General features: G+C 44.5%; 1 non-coding gene across 1 annotated transcript; it reads left to right on the top strand.

Annotated features, from left to right (window-relative positions):
* The first annotated feature begins 18,388 nt into the window (after positions 1-18,388).
* Positions 18,389-18,478, top strand: trnay-gua (transfer RNA tyrosine (anticodon GUA)). The gene is given in 2 exon segments: positions 18,389-18,425; positions 18,443-18,478. It is a non-coding gene; the product is annotated as a tRNA-Tyr (tRNA).
* Positions 18,479-20,717: the final 2,239 nt, after the last annotated feature.

The raw sequence follows: 20,717 nt of genomic DNA, 5'->3' as shown, positions 1-20,717 counted from the left end.
CCAGATAATCCTCAACTCCAGTTTCCTGCCTTTCCCCTGTAATCTATGTTATGATGGTAAGGGGTACAGTGCCTTTAAGAAAGTGAAAAGCCAGCAAGGACTTTGAGAGGCTCAGAGAGTCTGGAACAAGGTAACAATGTAATGCTTGGTCAGAACAACTGGCTGGGTTGCTATGAAACAAAGACCATTGCAAATTTGGCCAATCAGTTTAAGTTATGCCCCAAAATATCAAACTTCAATCAAGTTTGAATTTAGCATTTGACAATATTAAAACCAATGAAATGATCCGGTGCTTTACGGGGATAAGACCGGGGAAAATTGAACAGTTGAGGGGAGAACTGCAAAAGCCACCAGCATCTGCGGGCTGTCCAGAAAATAGCTCTCTTAAAGGTACCTTTATCGATCAGTAACCTGTAAAACAGAAATCCATAGGAAGAAGCAGTGGCAGGCATGGTGGCACAGTGGTTAGCACTGCTGCCTCACAGCGCCTGAGACCCGGGTTCAATTCCCGACTCAGGCGACTGACTGTGTGGAGTTTGCATGTTCTCCCCGTGTCTGCATGGGTTTCCTCCCATAGTCCAAAGATGTGCGGGTCAGGTGAATTGGCCATGCTAAATTGCCCATGGTGTTAGGTAGGGGGTAAATGTAGGGGTATGGGTGGGTTGCGCTTTGGTGAGTCGGTGTGGACTTGTTGGGCCGAAGGGCCTGTTTCCACACTGTAAGTAATCTAATCAATTAAAGAAGACTGAGGTAGATACAAAGAGAAGATTCGACAGCTGGCTGGTTTTGAAATTTGAAATATTTGGTAAATCTTAATCGGGGATTTTATCGGACCAGTATTGTAGAGGGGAAGGTAAAAGATAGGTTTAGATAAACACATTGTAAATTATTGTTAATTAATTATTCTCTGTTAGACTTTTAAAAATAAAGTTGTTAGTTTTTACTTTGAATGGAAACCTTCGGAATAGTTCTTGGCCTCTCGAATTTTCACAGATTACTGCGTGGGATAAATCTTTTACAGGTTTAAATTAAGCAGGAGGATTGTCCCGTGTTGTAACACCTGGTGCTTACTGATTAAAAATCGGCCTATCCCAGTCTTGAATATATTTAATGATCCAGCTTTGACAGAACTCTGAGGTAAAGAATTTCACAGATTCACTCCATGCTGAGAGAAAAAATTCCTCCTCACCTCTGTCCTAGATGTGTGACTCCTCCCTCTTCACACTGTTGACAGGTAGGAAGAGAAGGGAGTGGAACAGATACAAACATAAGAAACTGGGACTGGAGTAGGCCATTTGGCCCCTCAAACCTGCCCTGCTATTCAACTCGAGCATGGGGTGATCTGGCCCAGGCCATCCAGTTCCTGGTATTCCAAAAATCTATCTTTCTCCTCTATAAAGATGTTCAACCTCCAGCACTCTCTGAGGTGGAGAGTTCCACACATTCACTCCCCCCAGATGGTGAGGGAAGCCAAGACCAAGAGGCAAGGGGAGGATTAATAATGGTAGAGGAGATATATAGCTGATGTATAGATGTTAATGGTATTAATAATAGACGTTAATAAGAGAAAATATGCTCAAGTAATAGTCAACATTGTTTTATTACTTTTTAAGGTTAAATTTATGGGGTCGACTATTACTTGGAAAGTATTTTTGAGGGGCTGAAATAAATCCAGATCAAAATTCATACGATATCATTAGTAGAAGCCCAAATGGCCTGTAAATGAATAAAGAGAAAATATGGTAATTCTGAAAACCCGGAGCAGAACACAACAGCTACTGGACTGGAAAACCAGGAATGGGGCAGAACAACCGGCAGACTGGAGAGCTGGAGTGGGACGTGACAGCCAACACGCTGACTCATTAACGTTGATCTATTATCTGTGAAGAACTAGGGCTGACTTTTACATGAGATATATGGAAAATTCCAGGTTATTTGTCCAAAAATAGGTGGTCAACTTTTACATGAGATTGATTATTACTTGAGTATATATGGCTCTGCTGGAGTAAACAAGAGGCTGCTGGGAAAAGGAGGTTTAATCAGAATGGAAGACAGTGTTTATGCTCTGAAATTGTTGAACTCAATGTTGAGTCCTGAAGGCTGCAAAGTGGAAAATGCTGTGACATTCCTCGAATTTGTGTTGTGGCCTGGTGGAGCATTACCTCAAGCACAAAAATCTTAATATGAGGACAAAATAGCAAGTCACTAGAAGGTTGGGGCTCATCCTTACAGACAGATTGGAGGTGTTCAGGAAAGCACATACCCAGCCTGCATTAGGTCTGATCAATGTTGAGGAGACTGCATTGTGAGAAGGGAGTGCAGGAGATCAGATTGGATGAAGTCTTAGTGAAATGTTGCTTCACCTGGATGGAGTATTTGGGGCCTTGGATAATGAGGAAGGATGAGGGTGAATGGGCAAATGTTACAATTTCAGGGATTGTATGGGAAGATGAGCAAGTGATGGAATAACAGAAGAGTGGAACCTTCAAGGGGGGTGGGGGAATGCTGACGAAAAGGGGAGAGGAAGGTGCACTTAGTAGCAGAAATGGCAGAGGATGATCCTTTGAATCCTAGTAATAGATTTAAGACAGATGTCAGAGGCAGGTTCTTTATGCAGAGAGTGGTAAGGGTGTGGAATGCCCTGCCTGTTAATATAGTCAACTCAGCCACATTAGGGAGATTTAAACAATCCTTAAATAAGCACATGGATGATTTTGGGATAGCCTAGGGGGGTGAGCTGAGAATAGTTCACAGGTCGGCGCAACATCGAGGGCCGAAGGGCCTGTTCTGCGCTGTATTCTTTTATGTTCTATGAATGTTGAGTCTCGTGGGGTTAAAAATGAGGACGGGGGAATCCTGTCATCATTCTGGGGCGGATGAGAATAGGCGAAGCCAGAATTGTAGGGAATGGATCTGGCATGACTTAGGGTCCTGTAAACCACAATGGAGAGGATTCTTCATTTGAGGTAAAATGAGGTTATGTTGGATTGGAACGAAGAATGTTCCACAAAAGCAAAAGCCATAAATGGCACCTCCATAGCCAGAGCTTTGACTTGGAGAAGGGAGATCAGTTAAAGGCCAAGTTGGTCAAAGTGAGAAGGAGCTCAACCAGGTAGAGGAGGATGGTGGTGGACGGAGACTCTGCAGGTCTCTTTTCAATGACAAAGCAGAGATCTTCAGAATATCCTGACAGGGAACTGACGTGGAGAGGGATTGGACATCTGTGATGAGGGGGAAGTGGCTAGGACCAGAAAACCTAAAGTGGCAGAAGTGGCAGCTGTGACATTGGTTGGGTCCAGTGTAGGTGGCAACAAGACAATGGAGGAAGGATGAGAGCATAGGTGTCGTTCGTGATGAGCTGGCTCAGGACTGATAAAGTCTTTTCAAGCTCTATCTTTCTCTTTTCTTTCTTATTCTTATATTATTCAAGATCGTACCACTTCACGGTGACAAATGAAAGCTCTTCACTGTATTTTATTGTATTCTTACTTTAAAATACGTGCGATAATAAAATCAAAATCAAAGAAGAATCACAAATGCAAGTGGGAACAGAGAACAAGGGGGAATGGATTAAAGACAAGGGCGGGATAAAAAGGTTCCATGGGGCAGGAACAGACTGAAACAATGGGTCTATCATTGATCCAAAGATTTGTAGGTTAGGTGGATTGGCCGTGCTAAATTGCCCATAGTGTCCGGGGTTGCCCTGGCTAGGTGGAATAGCCATGGGAAATGTGGGTTTACAGGGACAGGGTAGAGGGATGGATCTGGGTGGGGTGGTCTTCAGAGGGTCAGTGTGGTCTCGATAGGCCGAATGGCCTGCTTCCACACTGAAGGGATTCTATGATCTGACCAGAGTTGTCCTGGTGGTGGAGTTGGGAAGATACTGGCTGTGGATTGTATGGGGTTGAGAGGCTATGAAGGTAGGAAGGCTGTGGGCTATTGAATATTCCAAAGTACAGTTTGCTGTTATAATGAAGGGTGAATTGATAAGGGTGATGTGTTTTGATGATTTGGATGACATTTTCTGAATCCATTTCTTTCTTCTTTTGTTCTGGGCATGCACTGCTCCCCATTCGAGTGGGCTAGTAAGAAAAGAGACATGTTTTCATTACATAACACAAATAAATGTTTATCATCTCATAAAGACAAACCCACATACAAATATTCGAATAAAAGCAAAATACTCTGGGTGCTGGAAATCTGAAACAAACACAGAAAATGCTAGAGAAACTCAGCAGCATCTGTAGAGAGAGTTAACGTTTCAAGTGGTGTATATCTCTTCTTCAGAACTGAAGAAGCTCCTGTCCTACTCAGGACCAACCCACAACTCTTTCTCCAATTTATCGTTAATGGCTTTGGTGCTGTTTCTTGCTCTCATTCGGATTTGGAAAAATTCATCAGCTTCGTTTCCAATTTCCATCTTTTCTCCCACCATCACCTGGCCCATCTCTGACTGTTCCTTTCCTTGGCTTCACTGTTCCCATTCCCAAGGGTGGACTGTCCACCACAATCCATCACAAACCCATTGACCCCCACAGTTACTTCGACAAACAGTGCTGAAGAAGTCAGAGTGGACTTGAAATGTTAACTCTGTTTTTGTCTCCATTGATGCTGCCAGACCCAGTGAGGTTCTCTAACACTCTTTGTATTTATTCCACACTAAAACAGAACTACTCAAAGACATAGATATACGCACCTCTCTCTGCACTTGTTTCATATAAAACAATACACAAAGGTATACATATATACACTGCACTCAAGAACAGTTCACAATATTAGGTGAAATATGTATTGAAAAGAGTTCAAAGGCGTACCCTGATGGGTTAGTCAAAGAGCAATCCTCCTGGTGCAATGCATGGAGATATTTAATATCATGCACTGTTGCAAAATTACAAAGGACAGTGTGTTCAGGGCTGGGGGTGAGGGAGAGCATTGCAATTACATGTGTGTGGAATCAATCAGTCAGCCTGCACTGTCTGAATCCCCACTGCACCATCATGTCACAGGGAGGGAACAGCTGCAGAGCAGAGGAAAGGAATGATTAGGAAGGATCAGTGGCCAGGCTGAGGCAGAATTCAATCTGTGAAATAGGAAATTACATTTGGAGGCCAAATGAAAACCAAATTGACCCTGCAGCATCAAAGTAATCACCACTGGATGAGATGCAGAACTCAGTAGTTATAGAGAATGGAGACTGTATAATCCAAACAGCTGTTGGGAACAGATACCTCCCCCATCCATCACATCATTGAAGCTTCAGAAAGCCTGTTGGTGTTCTTACTCTGGATGTCTTTCCCAGCGATCACTCAGAATTTGTGAGCACTGTGAAGTTAGTCAGTCCTCAGAATGCTGCTAACTCATGGATATTGACAACAATCATTGGATAATGGTTAAGATTAGAATGTTGGCTGCTTTTTTTTAAAACTCTTTCTAGTTCAGGAGAACAGCAAAAACTGGGTACAAATCTCGACTCTTTTGAAAAAGTAAATGCTAAGTCCCAGAGGACCACTCTCCTATTAGAGAGAGAGAGAGAGAGAAGGAAAGAGAGAGTGTGAGAGAGAGAAAGAGAGGTCAGATAGGGTTAGAGTTGGGGTAGAGAGAGACACAGAGAGAGCAGGGGCCAGAAAGAGACCATAAGCTATAGGAGTGGAAGTAAGGCCATTCGGCCCATCGAGTCCACTCCGCCATTCAATCAGGCTGATGGGCATTTCAACTCCACTTACCCGCATTCTCCCCGTAGCCCTAAATTCCTTTGACATCAAGAGTTTATCAATCTCTGCCTTGAAGACATTTAGCGTCCCGGCCTCCACTGCACTCTGCAGCAATGAATTCCATAGGCCCACCACTCTCTGGCTGAAGAAATGTCTCCGCATTTCTGTTCTGAATTTACCCCCTTTAATTCTAAGGTTGTGTCCACAGGTCCTAGTCTCCTCGCCTAACGGAAACAATTTCCTAGCATCCACCCCTTCCAAGCCATGTATTATCTTGTAAGTTTCTCAACTCCAATGAATACAATCCCAGGATCCTCAGCCGTTCCTGAAAGGGTCAGAGAGAGAGAGAGAGAGAGAAAGAGAGTGAGAAAGTGACAACAAATGGTGATCTAATGTACGGGTCACCATGCCTCAGGTGAGGGGAGAGATTGAGAAGATGGGACCTTTATACTGACCACAGCCAGCGCGGAAATTGAACACACGCTGTTGGCATCAGTTTGCATCACCAACTGAGCTAAATGACTGAAGAAAGTGGGACAAAGCACAACTCTTCTGAAGAACCAGCACAGATATGACGGGAGGTATGGCCTCCTCCTGTTTTAGAAAATGAATTGAATTGAATTTATTGTCCCGTGTACCGAGGCACAGTGAAAAGCTTTGTCTGGCTAGCAATACAGGCAGATCACAGAGTTAAATAGCTTAGATAATAAATAATAGGTAAACAGCGGCAAAAACAAAAACACAGGTACAGGCAAATGTTAAGAGTTTGTGAGTCCATTCAGTATTCTAACAACAGTGGAATAAAAACTGTTTCAAAACTGGCTGGTGCATGTGTTCAGGCTTCTGTACCTCCTCCCCGATGGTAGCGGTTGTAGAACAATATTACCAGGGTGGGATGGATCTTTGAGAATGCTGGCGGCCTTTCCTTGACAGCGGGCCTGGTAGATGGATTCTATAGATGGGAGGTTGGCCTTTGTGATTGCCCAGGCAGAGTTCACCACTCTCTGCAAATGTCTCCAATCTTGAATGGTACAGTTCCCATACCAGGTAGTGATACATCCAGACAGAATGCTCTCTGGCGCGCCTATAAAAGTTGGCAAGGGTATTCGCCATCATGCCAAATTTCCTCAGCTGCCTGAGGCAGAAGAGACATCGTTGGGCCTTTGTAACCAGTGCATCCACATAAAGAGTCCAAGAAAGCTTGTTGTGGATGACCACTCCCAGGAGCTTGACACTCTCCACTCGTTCCACCCCAGTGCTGTTAATGTGTAGGGGGGCATGAGTAACATCCCACTGAAAGTCAATAATGAGTTCCTTGTTTTTGCCCGCATTGAGAGCTAGATTGTTCTCAGTGCACCATTTTTCCAGGTCTTCTACCTCCCGTCTGTTCAACCAACTATGGTGGTGTCATCAGCGAACTTGCAAGTGGCAACTTGTCTGGTATTTGGCAACGCAGTCATGGGTGAACAGTGGGTACAGACGGGGGCTAAGTACACACCCCTGGGGGGCTCCAGCGTTGAATGTTAGTGAGGATAAAATATTGCACCCAATCTTCACTGATTGTGGCCTGGGGGGTCAGAAAACTGAGGATCCAGTTGCAGAGAGTGGGGCTTAGTCTGAGATCACTAAGTTTAGTAATCAGTCTTGAGGGGATAATAGTGTTGAAGGCTGATCTGCCATAATGCCTGAAATGCCGATTCTCCTGCTCCTCGGATGCTGCCTGATCTGCTGCGCTTTTCCAGCACCACACTCTCGACTCTGATCTCCAGCATCTGCAGGCCTCACTTTCTCCTCAAAAAACAGACTGCTTGTTAAAACCAAACAATACCAGAGAAAAGCTGAGCTGGTAGATCTGGCCACTCTCCTTTCATTTTACAAGTGTTTGTTTAAAAACTTAAAAGCTTCTTCAAGTGGACAAACGCAGACATTTCAGAATCTATGTGTTTATGATTACTCAGAAAGAAAAACCAAGGACAACCCAACCTTGTTAAAGGAGCAGCATTGTCACACAGTATACAAATGGAGTTACCTGGGGACACTGTGAATAGCATAGCTGACTCCTAGTCAGACTGCTTAAAGACTGAGAAGCAAGTAATGGGACTAATACATCGGCTGCAGTTGAGGTAGGTAATGATTGAAAATGGCACGTGATATACCTCCTCAAAGGTGTATATGCATCTCTTCATTCTTTTTCTTAATTCATTCACTGATGTGTGTGTCACTGGCCAGGCCACTCTGCCGAGGACATGTAGGTCCTGGGCCTCCTCCACCACCGCTCCCTCACCACCTCACCCCAGCTCCAGCCTTCCAGCTCAGCACTGTCCCCATGACCTGTCCTACCTGCCAATCTCCCTTCCCATCTATCCACTCCACCCTCCTTTCTGACCTCTCACCTTCATCCCCACCCCCCATTCACCCATTGTACTCTTTGCTACCTTTCCCCACTCTCCTCCCTGACCTATCACCTTCATCCCCACCCCCATTCACCTATTGTACTCTATGCTACTTTCTCCCCACCCCCACTCTCATTGATCTCTCCACACTGCATAGCTCCCTGCCTCTATTCCTGATGAAGGGCTTTTGCCCGAAATGTCGATTTTCCTGCTCCTCAGATGCTGCCTGACCTGCTGTGCTTTTCCAGCACCACTCTAATCTAGACTCTGGTTTCCAGTATCTGCAGTCCTTGATTTTACCTACAGCATTTATTGCCCATCCCTAATTGCCCAGAGGGCAGTTCAGAGTCAACCACATTGCTGTGGGTCTGGAGTTACATGTGAGCCAGACCAGGTAAATATGGCAGATTTCCTTCCCTAAAGGACATTAGTGACCCAGAGGGGCTCACTAATATCACAACTCTGTTAACCAGTTGGTTAGTACAACCTAAGGATCAAATCTGAGATTGTTCTACTCTCTGTAGGTTAGATATTCTCAAATCAAGTTGCTCAGAGATGTTATACACCTCTGAAGTAAGAGAGACTTGAAACTGATCATAACTTTACATGGAGCAATATACTGAGCAATAGAAAATACAGCAAGCTACAGGTAAATCATGAGTGCACATCACAAATAATCTTTCTACATTGTTCAGAAAGTTGTTAATAGTCACTGAAGTGCAGCTCCTTACTAATTTGTAAATAGAAGCTCATAGTAACTCAACAGCACTGAATTAAGCTCCAGCAGCAACATTTGAGACGAAAGTTTCTGTGATCTGAGTTTCAGAGTCGGAAGCATCAAACTTTACTAAACCCATGAACCCATTATCACTAGAATCTCAGGAGTTCTATTCATCTACCGATCTCAGGAAGAGTGTAACACAGCAAATGTAGCGTCTATAACCTCAACGGTGGAAGAACCATAACGTTGACAGGTTTTGAATGGAGGAACACAGGAAAGTCGTCTCACCAATGAGACCCTCCCAGATCCTGCAACAGCAATTCTGAGATGTATCCTAAAGTGGCTATAGTGTGATCAGCAGGAGGCACCATTTCACTCTGACGGAAGGTAAAAGTGCCAAGTGATACACTCGCAGTGCTGGATGTATATTTATTTATATGTAGAATGTTTTTAAAAAGGATAATTTGTTTACATTCATGCTTATAGCTGGTTAATCATATTGCACCGAATTAAACATTACCTATTAGCATTCTAAACCAATTTTTATAATTTTTCAATTCACAGTGTGATACTGAAGTAAACATGAATATTGCGATAACATAACCAGGCCAATGTCAGGGATAATCGAGTATTTCATACCATTGGAAAGTCATCTATCAAATTGAATAATGATCAAATACTTGAGGAATGGGCTGTTTGTGTAAATTTGTCAGATCTGATCATTATTATTGGCTTTTGCTTTTTCTTATTTCCATTTTTAATATGACATGAGATTATTTCTCCATTCAAGCATGTTACTAATAAAATATTATCAATAGGAGTAAAGTTAATTTCTGTCTTTCTGATGTCATGCCTCTGTCAATATAGTATTGTGTATTTTATGAAGAAGGTTAAACTGTCTTCAGAAGGAACATGGAATCCTCCAAAATAGCTCCTGGACTGAGCTAGAATTGGGACTGTACTGCACTCATATCAGAAAGAAATAACAATTTTGGAATTCAGTGAAAATTTCAAAGGACGAATAAGACAATGGAGACCATCCAGATGTGAATAGCTCATTCTAGCTCACTGCAACCTTATAACACAAGACATCCAAACTGATAGATTAGATTCCCCACAGTGTGGAAACAGGCCCTTTGGCCCAATAAGTCCACATCAACCCACCAAAGAGTAACCCATCCAGATCCATTTCCCTCTGACTAATGCACCTAACACCACCGGCAATTTAGCATGGTCAATTCACCTAACCTGCACATCTTTGGACTGTGGGAGGAAACTGGAGCACCCAGAGGAAACCCACGCAGACACAGGGAGAATATGCAAACTCCACACAGACAGTTGCCCGAGGCTGGAATCAAATCTGGGACCCTGGCGCTGTGAGGCAGCAGTGCTAACCATAGAGCCACTGTGCCACCCAGCTGATGGAATGCTGAAGAACGACAGGGAGCCACTGAATATCGAAGCATGGTTTGGGACAGCAGCCATGTTATGTTTTAGTCTGTATAAGAGGGAGAGAGACCATTGTGAAGACAGGGTCTATTTAGTTCTGTAGGAATTTTTTTAAATTGCAGGCTAAAATGAGAAAATAACTGCTTTAAAACTAAAGATTGAAGGATTGCTGCATGGCCTGAAAATAAGTAACTTATTACTCAGTGTCATTATTGTTCACACAGCTGTATGTCACTGCAGTGGCTGCAGATGAACTGGAGCCAATGGGTTGTCTACAAATGGAGGATTAGTTGGCAACAAGTAGCAGATTGGTTTGCATACTAATAACCAGTTGCCAATGACAAAAGTCTTCTGCTTATCAACAGTTACGTGATTAGTTCTCAGGTAGCAGAACACTTTGGGGCTGTGCACAAGATACAGAGAAGCCTTCACACCATTGCCATAGGTTTAGCAGCTCTCTGCTCTCTGCAGTAAAACCCACTTTAGGCCTGAAGAAGCACTGAGGAAGGGCGGCACTGTCAGAGGGTCAGCGCCGATGGAGGGTGGCACTGTCAGACGGTCAGCGCCGAGTGAGGGGCAGGACTGTCACAGGGTCAGCTCCGAGGGAGGGCGGCACTGTCGGAGGGTCAGCGCTGAGAGAGGGCGGCACTGTCGCAGGGTCAGTGCCGAGGGAGGGCGGCACTGTTGCAGGGTCCGCGCTGAGAGAAGGCGGCACTGGCGCAGGGTCAGCGCCGAGGGAGGGCGGCACTGTCGCAGGGTCAGCGCCGAGGGAGGGCGGCACTGTCGGAGGTCATCACCAAGAGAAGGCGGCACTGTCGACGGGTCAGCACCAAGGGAGGGTGGCACTATTGGAGGGCCAGCGCTGAGGGAGGGCGGCACTGTCAGAGGGACAGCGCTGAGAGAGGGCATACCCTTCATTTTACTACCATCCATGTGCCTATCCAAGAGTATCTTAAATGTCCCTAATGTATCAGATTCTACTACCTTTGCTGTTAGTGCAATCCACCACTCTTTCTGTAAAGAACCTACCTCTCCTCTAAACCTTCCTGCAATCACCTTAAAATTATGCCCCTTCGTGATAGCCATTTCCGCCCTGGGAAAAAAGTCTCTGGCAATCCAAACTCTCTCTGCCTTTTATCATCTTGTACATCTCTATCAAGTCACCTTTATCCTTCTTCACTCCAATGAGAAAATCCCTCGCTCCCTCAACCTTTCTTCATTAGACAGGGCATGATTTGCAGCATACTCCCCCCAATAATTAATGGCACAATTAATCTGCTGCTAACGGCCTTCTGGATGGTAGTGGTCATGGGTTTGGAAGATGCTGGTGAACTGCTGCAGTGTACCTTGTAGATACTACACTCTGCCACCTTGTGTATTGGTAGCAGAGAGAGCGAATGTTTAAGGTGCAATCAAGCAGGCTACTGTGTCCTGGATGGTGTCAATGACCATGAGTGTGGTTGGAGCAGCATCCATCCAGAGAAGTGGGGAGTATTCCATCGCACGCCTGACTTGTGCCTTGTCAAGTGGGGAGTCAGGGAATGAGTTGTTCGCCACAGGATTCTAGCCTCTGACCTGTTCTGGGAGAAAGTCAGAAGTGTGACAAGGGGGCAGCCCTCCAATCCCTTTTGATTTCAAAAAAACCTGTTGGACTATAACCTGGTGTTGTAAGAATTCTGACTTTCTCCACCCCAACCCAAAACCAGCACCTCCACACCAGGCTCCTGTCAGTTTCAGTCAGTGGTAGCTCCCAAGATGTTAATAGACCATAAGATATAGGAGCAGAATTAGGCTTTTTGCCCATCAAGTCTAGTCCACCTTCCAATCATGGTTGATATGTATCTCAACCCCATTCTCTCTGTAACCCTTGATCCCCCTTACTAATCAAGACTCTACCTACCTTCATCTTAAAGATACTCAATGACTTGGCCTCCAACGTCCTCTGATGCAACGAGTTCCACAGATTCACCATCCTCTGACAGAAGAAATTCCACCTTACCTCAGCTCTAAACAGTTACCCCTTCACTTGAGGCTGTGCCCTTGAGCTCTATATGCTATGAATTTCAACCAGATTGTCAATTTCAATAATGGATTTACCAATGGACTCGTAATTCCAGATTTTTGTTTTTATATTGAACGCAAATTCCACCATCTGCCCTGGTATGATTTGAGCCCAATTCCCCAGAGCATTATCTGGGTCTCTGGATTAGCAGTCTAGCGATAATGCCACTAGTTTGCTGTGGTAGCAGAGAAAGGATAGGTAATTTGTTGTTAAAGCATTTGCAAACACAGAATGAACTTGATGTCAAGTCACGGGAGTCAGAAACAAGGAACATTGCTCACTCCCAGGATCCAGTCACGTTCCGGTCAAACAACAAATGGCAAATAATCAATCTCCCACAGCAAGCCAGAGGAATATCAGTTCATAAAGGGGAGAGGTCAGCATTGGGATATAAGCAAGACAATTGAAGTCTTAATAATAAGTAATAAAAATAGAATATATCGGAACGTCTCAACAAGCCTGTCCCTGACCTGCCCAGGTAGATGTGAAGGTCAAGAAGGCACAGCACTGCCTCTTCTTCCTCGGGTGGCTCAGGAAATACGGCATGTCCATATGGACCCTCACCAACTTCTACAGATGCACCATTGAGAGCATACTGTCCAGGTGCATAATGGCCTGGTACAGCAACTGCTCTGCTCCGGACCATAAAAAACACAAAACGTTGCGTGCACAACCCAGACCATCATGGAAGCCAACCTCCCATCCATGGACTCCATTTACACAGCTCGCTACAGCAGAAAGGCTGCCAACATCATCAACTCCTACCCCAGGAATGCTCTCTTACAAACTCTTCCATCAGGCAGCAAATACAGAAGCTTGAACATACTCACCAGGTTGAAGAACAGCTTCTTCCCTTCCCGGTATTAGACTGAAGAACGGAGCTGCCTACTTTCAAATAATGTTGATCTTGCTTTGCACACCTCCCGTGAAGTGTAGCCCTGTATGCCCCGCTCTGCCTCAGCGCCCTATGATCTGTATCTCTTTGTTTGCTATGATCTGCCTGTACTGCTCACAAAACATAACTTTTCACAGTGCTTCGGTACATGAGACAACAATAAATTAAGTGAAAGTCTGGCAGTATCTGAGAAGGAAGTAATAGAGTTTAGAATAGGTGATGACCTCATGATATTATAGTTGGACTGTTTATCCAGAAACTCAGCTCAAGTTCTCGGGGTCCAGGTTCAAATCCTCTCCAGGGCAGATGGTGGAATTTGAATTCAATAAAAATCTGGGATTATGAGTTTAATGACGACCATGAATCCATTGTTGATTGTCAGGAAAAACCCATCTGGTTCACTAATGTCCTTTAGGGAAGGAAACTGCTATCCTTACCTGGTCTGGTCTACATGTGACTCCAGACCCACAGCAATGTGATTGGCTCTTCACTGCCCTCTGGACAATTAGGGATGGGCAATAAATGTTGGCCCAGCCAGTGACATCCTCATCTCATGAATGCTTTTAAAAGTAATAAAAATAACTTGAAAAAGTTAGCAATTTAGTTCTATGAGCTTAGAACTGAGAAAAACTAAGACCATAATAGCTCTTGGGTAAGCAAAACATGGTCGGGGTGATAGAAGAATAAAATGATAAGATGAAGGGAAAGAGAGATTAAATTGTAAAAGTTTTCATGATGCAAGATCAAAGGGATTGGTGTCTCGAGGAATTAAGGGCTACCGGGAGAATGCGGGTAAGTGGAGTTGAAATGCCCATCAGCCATGAATGAATGGTGGAGTGGACTCGATGGGCTGAATGGCCTTACTTCCACTCCTATGTCTTATGGTCTTATGGTCTTATGGATTGGTGATGGGACAAGAACAGAAGGTATGCTGGTCTGAAGAAGAGTCGTACTGGACTCAAAATGTTATCGCTGTTTCTCTCTGCACAGATGCTCCCAGACCCGCTGTGTTAGAAACAAAATCTGTGTCTAGATGAGGTATCAATGGCAGCTGTTCAAACGCTAAATAAAAGGTTAAAGGAAGAAACAAGAGAATGACGCCGGACCTGCAAGAATATTCAAAACAAAGTCGAAGCAGAAGTAGACAAGGCCTTTCCCTGGAGTGGGGGAGTCCACAGCTAGAGGGCATAGGTTTAGGGTGGGAGGGGGAAAAATTTAAAAGGGATCTGAGGGACCCCATGTTGATACAATGATCAAGCAAGATAACAATGACTTTAGTTACTCAGGAGGCTAAGGAAATTAAACACGTAATAAGGATTCTTACCAGTTTTTAATAGATGCACTATGAACTATTCTATCAGGATACATCACAGCTTGGTTTGGCAACCACTCTTTCCAAGTCCACAAGAAACTACAGAGAGTTATGAACACAGCCCAGTCCACCATGCAAACCTGCCTCCCGCCCACTGACTCTGCCCACACTTCCCGCTGCTAACATAATCAAAGACCCCTCCCACCCCATTATACTCTCTTGCATCCTCCATCATCGGGCAGCAGATATAAAAGTTTAAATACTTGTATGAATAGATCCAAGAACAGCTTCTTCCCCGCTGTTATGAGAGTTTAGAAACAGACCTCTCAAATGTTGATGTTGATCTCTCTCTCTCTCCTCACTTTCTCTGCAGCTGTATTCTGCACTCTGTTCCGCTAACCTGAGGCACTTTGTATGGTACAAGCTGCCCTTGGAGCACGCAAAACAACACTTTTCACTGTATCTCAGTACATACAACAACAATAAATCAATCTATCAGGGCAACCTTTTCTCGCAGAGGTGATGTGTGTATGGAATGAGCTGCCAGAGGAAGTGGTGGATGCAGGTACAATTACAGCATTTAAAAGGCATCTGGATGGGCATATGAATAGGAAGGGTTTGGAGGGATATGGGCCAAATGCTAGCAAATGGGACTAGATCCGTTTAGGATATCTAGTCAGCATGAATGAGTGGGACCGAAGGGCCTGTTTCTGTGCTGGATGACTCTATGACACTTGGAGATTTGAGTTTAACTATTTAAACCTAACTGGTACACACTGCATGGTTAGCTATTCAGATGTAATGGAGTTAGTTGGATCACAATGACTTCATTCATTCTATGTTTTAGGCCAAGCTGAAATCTTGTTTCACACACTGGTTCCCCTGATCTCTGAATGGTTACACGCGAGAATTCACCCCGCCTTGTCTACGGCCAATCAAGCAGATATAAGATTAGAAAAAAATACATTGATTGTTCACCAAGAAACAGCTGAAATTGACTAGTTTCAAAATTGTGAGTGAAAGACAGGAAGGGAAGCTTAACAAGAGATTGAAGCAGGAGAATAGAACAGGGCAGGATAAGGTGGAACATAACATGTCATTGAAAGTATAAACTGATGGGACAAGAAAGTAACAAAGAGAAAGGTTAGATTTTAATGACCTCTTGTGTAAATGTGGTGCTGGTCGATAAGATACACTGTCTGGCAGTTGACATTGGAAATTTATCAATTGCCATCTTGGGAAGGGTCCTAAGATAAGGAACTATTTTTATGAACATACACATTATGAGCAGTGTAGGCCATTCAACCTTCAAGTCTTGTTCCACCATTTAATTACTTGTAATATCACTAATGTCCTTTAGGGAAGGAAACTGCCACCCTGGCCTCGTCTAGCCTACATGAGACTTCAGACCCATAGCAACACAGTTAACTCTTAACTGCCCTCTGGGCAATTAGGTATGGGCAATAAATGCTGGGCTGGCCAGTGTTGCCCATATCCCAAGAACAAAAAAAGAAGGCTAATTTGATTGTGACTTCAACTCTAAATTCCCTCCAATCCCTGATAACCATTGATTTCCTCACTAGTCAAGAATCTATCCAACTCTCTTGGAACTATACACTGACATTGCTGCACCACTGTCTGGGGAAGAGATTTCCCAAGACTCAAGACCATTAACCAAAGACTTGAGACAGCCTTGATGGGCTGAAGGATTTTATCTGTGCTGCATGACTCTACGACTCTGAGAGTCCCCTACATTTAGTGACCCTCACAAGAGGAAACATCCTCTCCACACACTCAGACAAGGCACTGCAGGATCTTATATACTTCAATAAGGTCACCTTCTGGTCTTCTACACTCCAATGGACAGAGGCCCAGCCTGTTCAACATTTCCTCTTAAGGTACCCCTCCTACAAACCAGGTATAAATCTTTGAGTGCGTCTGAGTGCCTGCTTGTTTTAAATCATTTCCTGCTCAACCAGAGTGTTGATAATTTAATTCTACACCTCATTCTAGAAACATAGGACTTGGGGGAAAAAAGGAGAGCTATTTACTTCTTTGAGTGTGTTCCATCATTCAATAAGTTCATCGCTGATATGGTAATGGGGTCAGCTCCACTTCCTCTCTTTCCTTGAAATATGGCTCAGAGGATGGCTCAGCCGTTAGCACGGCTGCCTCTCAGCACCAGGGGCCCAGGTTCAATTCCAGCCTCGGGTGACTATCTACGTGGAGTTTGTACATTCTCTCTGTTTCTGTGTGGGTTTGCTCCACGCAGTCCAAAGGTGTGCAGACTAGTTGGATTGGCCATGTTAAATTGTCCATAGTATTAGGGAATGTGCAGGCTATCTGCATTAGCCATGGGAAGTGCAGCATTACAGGGATAGGGTAGTGGGGATTCTATGATTCTTCTCTACTGACTCTACAGCGTTACAACCGTCCACATCAGTTATTGACAGTGTGCCTTAACATGTTCCTACAGGTTCAGACACATTATTACTCCCTACAACAGGAGCATTTCACCACATCTCATGCAGTCTTAGTCCAGGGTCAATGTGAGATTCAAATGAGGTGTGAAATTCTGCTCAACTCAAACCCATAAGGGATTAGGCTGAGTCTCAGAATTCAGTTATCTGCAAATTTACAGCAAATCACACATTTCCCTGGTGTGTTTCATGTAGAGTCATAGTGAATTAAACATCTATTGCTGCTTGCCAATGAGCCAGTGAATTCTGAACATGTTTGGTGAATAAATGGCTACGGAACACTGCCTTTCATTTTTTTTTACTATCTATCTGCTAAATATTATTCCAACTATTACCAACACTCTCCAGAGAGCACGTGAGCAAAAACACATACCAAGAAGAATGCGAGGGTAAATAAAACAACCTCTCCGCAAGCAACAGAAGGAAAAGAATTGTATATACTTTACAGTTACAACGAAAAGTTCCAGTGGTCCAACAGCAGCTCATATTTAGAGTCATAGAAATGTACAGTATGAAAACAAACCCTTCGGTCCAACCCGCCCATGCTGACCAGATATCCCAACATCTCGTCCCACCTGCCAGCACCCGGCCCATATCCCTCCAAACCCTTCCTATTCATATACCCATCCAAATGCCTCTTAAATGTTGCAATTGTACCAGCCTCCACCACATCCTCTGGCAGTTCATTCCATACACGCACCATTCTCTGCGTGAAAAAGTTGCCCCTTAGGTAACTTTGCCCAACAGTTCCTCCAAGATTAGTTGTGAATTTCACTGTTTGTTAATTTTCCCAGATGCACTCCGTTGCCCAGCGATACACGAATTACAACAGCAAAGGCAGTAACTGTGCAGGTTCTCTTTCCCTCCTGCACTGTCCTCACCATGTGCTTCCTTTGTCTGTTCTTCTCCCTTTAAAACTGCTGTTGTTTTGACTTTTTTTCTCCAAAGTTCCAAAACAATGCAACACCATATAAAACAGTAATTGCTGCTCCTGGAATTCGAGGAAATCACCTCCAACACCTAAAATACCTCAAAAAAAGGAGCAGCTCTTACAGCCAGAAATTTTCCCATCCTCCATCTTGGATTACCCAGAATCCAACATCTTTAACTTAGTAAAGTATCTCCAGGTACCTGAAAGAAAAATTATATAAAGATGAGAGTGATCCACGTAAGGATGCATTAGAGTCAATAAGCTTGGCCAGGAAAGTGGGTTTGAGGTGTTTCTTAAAGGAAGTTAGAGAGATTTAGGGTGGGAGTTTCAGAGCTTAGGGCCCTGGCAACTGAAGACATGGTCCAAGGAATAGGAAATTCGACGTTTCGGGCATAAGCCCTTCATCAGGAATGGGCTCTCCTTTGCTGGGGTCTCCTTTGATAGCTCAGCTGGGGGAGCGGAGGACTGTAGTGTGTCGCAAACCTGTCATCCTTAGGTCGCCGGTTCAATTCCGGCTCGAAGGAGCCCACACTGCTTTAGCATTCCTGATGAAGGGCTTATACCCGAAACGTCAAATTTCCTATTCCTTGGATGCTGCCTAACCTGCTGTGCTTTAACCAGCAACACATTTTCAACTGTGATCTCCAGCATCTGCAGACCTCACTTTTTAACTGAAGACATGGCTCTAGTCAAGGAGTGACTCAGATTGATGATTTTCAGAAGGCGAGAATTGGAGGAGCAGTATTCTCAGCTGGGTTCATATAGAATCCCTATAGTGTTTTGGATGTAGGTTTGCTTGCTGAGCTGAAAGGTTCATTTCCAGACATTTCGTCACCCTACTTGGTTACATCTTCAGTGGGCCTCAGGCAAAGCACTGCTGATAATTCCCGCTTTCTATTCAAATGTTTGGGTTTCTTTGGGTTGGTGATGTCATTTCCTGTGGCAAAGCCACTTCCTGTTCCTTTTGTCAGGGGGTGGTAGGTGGGGTCTAACTCAAGCAAACCTACTTCCAAAACCTCAACCAGAGCTACAAATCTTCTCAAAACTCACTAATCCCTACAGTATGAAAACAGGCCAATCGGCCCATTGAATCCACATTGACACCTCCCACCCCCACCCTCAGAGAGCGTCGACCCAGACCTACCTCCCCCCACCCCATCCCTGTAACCCTGCATTTCCCATGGCTAACCCACCTAACCTGCCAAGCTTTGGATTCTGGGAGGAAACCAGAGCACCCAGAGGAAACCCATGCAGGCAGAGGGGGAATGTGCAAACTCCACCCAGACAGTTGCCTGAGAGTGGAATCGAACCCACGTCCCCAGCGCTGTGAGGCAGCAGTGTCAACCACTTTTCGACTGGGCTCTCGAGCTGGAGGGGAGTTCAAACAAAGGGAACAGGAGCATAACAGACACGGGTGAGCATTTAAAAATAAAGTCGTTAACTTGAAAGTCAAAATGTTTGCATATCAAAGATCCATCAGCCATAATTGAATGGCGGAGTGGACTCGATGGGCCGAGTGGCCTTGCTTCCACTTCTATGTCTTATGGTCTTATGGTCTTACCCCATATTCAGGTCAGTCAGTGAGCACTGGGGTGATAGGTGAACTGGACTTAGCACAGGTTAGGACTCAGACACAGAGGTCAGAGAAAGTGGTAGAGGAGGGTACAGTTACAGCACTTAAAGGTCATCTGGATGGGTACATGAACAGGAAAGGTTTAGAGGGATATGGACCAAACACAGGCAAATGGGACCAGTTCAGTTTAAGAAACCTAGTCAGCATGAATGAGTTAGGCTGAATGGCCTGTTTCCATGCTGTACGAATCTATACCTCTATGGCTGGAGGGTAGTGGTCTTAATGAAGGTGCAGATATAAGGTCACATGCAACACCAAGATTGCTAATAGTCGCAGACTATTGTCAGAGGGGAAGGATGGAGGCGATAGCTGTAAAATGGAGTTTGTGACAGAGAAATATTTGGGGAAATAGGAGGGATCCAAGGATAGTGTTGGAGTCTGGAGGTATCGATGTGGGATTAGAGAGAGAAAGAGTTGCTGGTGATCCTCTGCGTATATAAGAATGGATCTACCTAGCTGGATGACAGTAACCGAGGGAACGCCTGATCCTCTGTTTGGTGCAGGGATTGAACCTACAATGTTGGTGTCACTCTGCACCACAAACCAACCATCCAAGGTAACAGACCCCTATCCTCTGGCATCTAGGTCTGAACAGGATTCTTATTGCTTTTAAAATGTTTGCCTTGATGCCTATAGCTTCAGTTTATCTTCCATTTCTCTGTAACCATACCCAGGCTTGAATGTCTAAAGAGAAGACGTTAGAGAGATTTAGGGTGGGAGTTCCAGAGCTTAGGGCCCTGACAACTGAAGACATGGCTCTAGTCAAGGAGTGACTCAAATTGATGATTTTCAGAAGGCGAGAATTGAAGGAGCAGTATTCTCAGCTGGGTTCATATAGAATCCCTAGAGTGTTTTGGATGTAGGTTTGCTCGCTGAACTGAAAGGTTCATTTCCAGACATTTCGTCACCCTACTTGGTAACATCTTCAGTGGGCCTCAGGCGAAGCACTGCTGATAATTCCTGCTTTCTATTTATATGTTTGGGTTTCTTTGGGTTGGTGATGTCATTTCCTGTGGTGAAGTCACTTCCTGTTCCTTTTCTCAGGGGATGGTAGATGGGGTCTAACTCGAGCAAATCTACTTCCAAAACCTCAACCTGAACTACAAATCTTCTCAAAACCCACGAATCCC

Source organism: Hemiscyllium ocellatum, chromosome 13, assembly GCF_020745735.1.
Source record: "Hemiscyllium ocellatum isolate sHemOce1 chromosome 13, sHemOce1.pat.X.cur, whole genome shotgun sequence".
In the NCBI taxonomy this organism is placed as follows: domain Eukaryota; kingdom Metazoa; phylum Chordata; class Chondrichthyes; order Orectolobiformes; family Hemiscylliidae; genus Hemiscyllium; species Hemiscyllium ocellatum.
The sequence above is the reverse complement of the archived record's forward strand: the minus strand, read 5'-3'. Positions and strand labels throughout refer to the sequence as shown.